This window comes from Primulina huaijiensis, chromosome 18 (assembly GCF_012295235.1).
Source record: "Primulina huaijiensis isolate GDHJ02 chromosome 18, ASM1229523v2, whole genome shotgun sequence".
NCBI classification, from domain to species: Eukaryota; Viridiplantae; Streptophyta; class Magnoliopsida; order Lamiales; family Gesneriaceae; genus Primulina; species Primulina huaijiensis.
In genome coordinates this window covers 11,240,886-11,246,855 of record NC_133323.1, presented here as the reverse complement: position 1 = coordinate 11,246,855, position 5,970 = coordinate 11,240,886, and positions in this window count along the sequence as shown.

The window sequence follows — 5,970 nt, the reverse complement described above, 5'->3', positions numbered from 1 at the left end:
ACACTCGGTCTGATGTACCACTTGGCTAGTAAATCTGCTAACCGCTCTTTCAACTCTTTCAATTGAATCGGTGTCATTCTGTACGATGCTCTAGAAATAGGTGTTGTACCTGGCACAAGTTCAATGCTGAAGTCTATCTCTCTAACTGGAGGCAAACCAGGAATTTCATTTGGGAAGACGTCAGCAAACTCACATACCACTGGCAAATCTGCTAATGAATGGCACGATTTCAGTACATCTACTGAATACACAAGGAATCCCTCTGCTCCTTTCTGTAATAATCGAGTCATAGATAACGCAGAGATCAAACGAATTCTAGCTCTAGAACCCTTACCGTAGAATTTCCATTCATCAGCCATGCTGGTCTGAATCTCACAATCTTATGGAAACAATCAACGGTTGCTTTGTACTTGGTCAGCATATCAATACCGATAATACAGTCAAAATCAGATAATCCAACTACAATACAATCTAACTCAATTTCATGGCCATCATACTATAGCATACAATATTTAACAGATTTCACTGATATCAATCCTGTCGCCAAAGGAGAAGAGACAGATACTACAGCAGATAATGACTCAATAGGCAAGGCATGCATCAATGCAAATCGCTCAGATATAAATGTATGGGATGCACCCCTATCTATCAATACATAATCAGGGTAACTACAAAGATAATAATTACATGCAACTACATCATCAGGTGCGTCCTGGGCCTGTTCCTCTATCAAAGCAAAGACTCTGGCCTGCTGTCTAGGAGGTTGGCTAACAGTCTGGCTTCCTCCTGGCCTCGGCTGTGACTGAGTAGAGGGTGGTGGCTGGAAAGAGTGAACAGCAGATGGTCGTCTACCAGGCTGAGCTACTGATCCAGATGATTCTGTACCCTGGGATCTCTGAGAATCTCTCTGTGGACAAACTCGAGCAAAATGGCCTGGCTGTTTACAAATATTGCAAACACCAAACACTCCTCGGCATTGCTCTGTGGGATGTCTGCCACCACAAGTACTACAATAGACCCCGGTATAAGTCTGACTCTGGCTGGTCTGTCGTGAGCCACTAGAACTGGATGAACTACTTCCAAATCTCTTAAACTGTTTCCCTCTTGCTTTCAAATGATCTTTCTTCCCACTGCTGCTACTGTCACTATCAAATCTGGGAGGAGGTTGTTGGAACTGAGATAGAGGTGGTTGCTCTCTCGGTGCCGGAGCGACATAAGAAACTCCATATCTGTTTATCAAAAGGGTTAGCAATCAAATCTGAAAAATCTGTCTCAGTCCCCTTCTGATCATCTTACCTCTGATCAAGAATCGGCTCTGATTCATTCTCAATAATACAAGTTAATCAAGTAAACATGATTTGATTGGTAACGTGTACTTTCTAAAGCAGTAAAACATGCTGTCATACTAGCATACACAATGTAATTCAACACAGTATAAATCACATGCTAGCATGCAAAATCAAGGAAGAAAATTCAATCTACCCCGCTCACTCACTGCTATCTCAGTCTACAGAACCTACTGCTCTGATACCACCCGTTGTGGGGACCCGGACGCTAATTATCTTCTTAATCGTTCATTGGGACTAAATGAATCAATTAATTAAACTAGGTCTAATTTTTTTTTATATACAAATGCGGAACGTAATGGAACTAATATACATGTCAACATAAAAGTACAAGTCTTGTACAAAATACATTCAAACTAGGGTTCAACAACTATACATCAAGTGCTGAAAATAAATCTACATCAAAGTCCGGAATCACCACTCTAATCTCGATCTCTCATCCTCTTCTTGACCCTGATTCAGTCCCACCTGTTGTCATGCACACATACAAACACAACAACAGCCGGATAACTCCGGTGAGAATATAATCCCATTATAAAACAATGAAACATGCATTGTATAAAATCATATACATTTATTAAAAGCATGTCTCATAATCTAAACATAATCGTTAAAACATGTAACATAATCTATGAAATATAATCGATACAATCCAGTAAATCAAACTCGGATTCTTATTCTTAGACTCGACTCAATCTGGCCTAGTCTAGGGATCCCGGTTGAATAAGAACGCAACAACTCATCTACTCTCCTCAGCTAGATAGTGGTACGTTCTTATTCCCAAACTTTGGTACACTATATCGAATCTTTGCAAGAGAAGCTGATCTGCATTCTAAGCAACATCGATATAAACCAAACGTCCAGTGACCTGGCACCTCTGCCAAAGACTCTATGTCTTAAATCAATCGTCTAACTTATGCTTTCAGAACAAGCATATAAATGCAATGAATTCAAATATTTAAAAACAATAGCACATAAGTATGTGGTTTTAAGGAAACTCAAGTCAAATCTAACTCGAGTCGATCTCCCGGTTAACATTGGTTTATACCTTTCATTCGTATTCTCGGTCTGAAGCAATATAAGTTCTGAATTCAAGACTGTCTCTATCAATCTGAAAGGACATATCGAGAATAAGAATATCAACATTCCATCCCCAATTCAATACTGAATCTGATCAATTTGAATCTAATTCAAAATCAACGGCATAACGGCACAATCCCGATATACCCGTCAATACAATATCAATAGAGATCAATTACAAATCATAACCCATATCCAATATAGTCTGTAATCAATTCATATTTCAAATATGTCAAATTCCAATCGATATACTCAGAAATTCATAACAATTTCATAATCAATCTGTTCTTCGAGCCAACTTCGATTATGCAATGTCTAGTATTTCCAGAACACATCATAATGATCAAATAATAATTCTCCCAATACATAAATTTCAAACCATATCAGAAAGTAATGAAACTTACGTCCTTGTGTAGTAGGTGACGAGAGGAGCACAGAACTGTGTTCGGATTTAAATTCTAATAAACGGATCTTGCACAATAAATTTCTAGGCTTTGAGGAAAATTTGAGAGAATAGCTATGGAATTCGTTCGGTTCTTGCTGGAGTCTGCAGAAGGAAATGATATTTGACATATCAAGTTGCATAAGTAAGCCAAGTGTCCCATTCAATCTACTTAATTACACTTTAGCCACTGAAACTTCACTATTTGCAATTTGGTCCTCACAATTTTTTTTTAATTCAACTTCAATCCTCAACATTCCAAAATCATAAATTAAATAATCTCAGATTAAAATGATAAAATCTCGGGCCTTACAACTGTAGAACCGTTAAATCAGACAACGTATAAGCCATGCATAATTTCTAGTATTTTAAATTAAAAATGATTTCTTTATTTTTTCAGGCATTTTAAAGTTGTTTAGTCACGATTATTCATTTTTAATCGCATAAGTTTAGTTTTATCTTTTCAGTTAAATAAGCGAGGCCGGACCGAAGTTGGAGTTTTAAGATAGAATTTAATGATAAGAAAATATTCCTAAATTTAATTTAAGTCAAAGAATAATTTATTTTAATATAAAAGAAAGTTTAAGAATTTAATTAATTAATTAGAGATAAGTAGTAAATAATACATTTTATGTCCAATAATTTAATTAAAAGCCTAAAATAAAATATGTGACCAATTGAGATAAGTTAATCTAGGCTTATTTTATTTAAGAAACTGTAACTTAACATGTTAGTGAATTTAAATTAAAAATTAGCCATGCATGCAAGATAATTACCATCATAAACTAATTTATTTAATTCACTAAAATACCTAATGGGTAGATAAAACTTTAAAGATTTAAAATTCATAATTTAAGCAATATTTCCCTCCATTTTATTTGTAGAATTTGGCCACCCCCTTTAAATATTTGATATGGATTGACAACTCACCATCTTGATTCATATCCTTAATCTTTTCGTAGAAGATAATCCCTTCAATTTAATTCACCAATATTTAATAATTATGCAATATCCTCCCTTGCTTTAGACACCTAGAAATCGGCCACCCTATCCCATTAAATCATCCCTCAATCCCACCATATCATATCATTCCTATCTAGCAATCAACTCAAGGATAGAAAGATTCATTTCCTCCCATCTATCTTGCAACTTCCTCATTCACTTCCTAGCCATTTCCCTCTCCCCATTTTCGAAAATTTCAGAGCACTCTAGAGAGGAAAAAAATCGTGGGAGGCTAGCAAGAAAAGAAGAGAGAAAAGTAGAAAAGAAAAGGATCTCCGTCTCCTCCGTGCCGTATTCGTCGTATCGATTTGTTTTCATTTCAAACAAATACAAGGCATGTTTATACCATCCTTTTCTCTTAAATCAAGTCATATTATTATTTTAAAACATCATATGTGCATGAATCATGAGGCAAAACAAAATTTATGTCAAGACATTTTCGAAAAACATAGTGCAGATTTTTCGGCTCTCACTTGTGCTTCACTGGTTGGATTGCTTTTGTTGTTCCAGGGTTTGGCTCGATTTCCAAGGGCTCAAGGCTGCTTATAGACATAATAGAAAGGTGTTAGCCCATTGGTTTCACTCCCTCCCCCCCTTCCCCCCAGCAGCGTGTTTTGACAGCAACTTCAGCAGCTGCCATTTCGAGTCTCAAATTCGGGTTCTTGCTTGTCGAAGGTGAGTGTTCTGATCTTGGCTGCCCTAGGGGCTGTAGCCATGGTTCGAAGCTCTCCTTGGCATGTCTAGGACGTGACCAAGATGCCCTTTCATGGATTGGTTCACGGTCCCATTGGTTTTAAAAACAAAACAAGAAAAGCGTCCCATCGGTATTCATTTTTCTGGTTTTGGTTGTGTGTTGAGTTTCGAATTTATGATGTCAAGTGGGTTGTGGTTGGCTTCTAGCCCTTAACCATGACTCATACAACACATTAGCATGTCTAGCATGGACCATGGTTAACCTCATAACCATTAGATCCTTCATTTGACAACAAAACAAGCAACACCCCCACGCGTGCCATGTGTGTTCTCGGGTGAAGCTTGGGATTGTCTTGGGTGTTTGCTTGGAATGTGGCTGGCCTAGGACCCTTAGCCATGGTTCAAGCCACACCTTAAGATGTTGGTAAGATGCTCTGGTCGGTGGTTCAAGCCCCAATGGCCGATAGTCTCGAAAACAAAGCAAGGAAGCACGGACGCTGCTGCTGTATTTTTGTTGGACAGCAGATTGGCTTCGGTTCAGAGGTGTGTTTCGAGTTCTTGGTTGGCTTTTAGCCTATGGCCTTGGACTGGACAGTACCGCAATGAGTTAGGAAAGTCATGTTTTTGGCCGTTTGTGATTTGGTTAAGTTTAGATGTCGATACGAGAAATTACGGTACAATGTGCCAAAGTGACTCTCGAAAGAGCGTTTCATGTTTTGGCCTCCATTCACCAAATTTCGTGAGTCTCAATTTTTAGGAATGTCATTTCATCATGTTAGGCGTATTTTGACCATGACTAAACGATGGTTCGATGTTGGTTAGAGTTGGTACGGAGTCATGGTTAGAAATTAAGTCGCTGGTCTAGTTGGCCCCGTGTTTGGGTTCAATGACTAAGTTATTTTCAAGGGAAAAATCATTTGCATATTTTCATGTTAGAATTAGGTCGCAGCGAGCCTGGGAACGATCCAACCCATTCGGTAAAATAAAACAGGATATTTAATTATATTACGTGCATAAAATATAAAAGTTTATTTTTGAGATATATGCAGTATTGCTTGTGGCTACCTCACGTTCATGGGATTGCAGCTTATGGGATTATTACTTCACCCGGTGACCTACGACCGGTTCATGTTCATGTATGTGTACGGATATCATGTCCAAGGGCTGTGATGATCTCTACCGCCCAGTATACTGTGGTTTAGTCTGATCAGACGATTCATGTTATGTTATGTTACGTTACGTATGGGCCACTCGCGTAGAACATATTTTCAACAGAAAATTATGATATGCTATTTTATGACAGGGCTCTATCGAGCAAACATTTTACGTACGATTTTTAGTTTTGCACGTATTTATAATTAATCAGGACACGATTTTCATGTTTACCTTACAACACGATATTTTTAA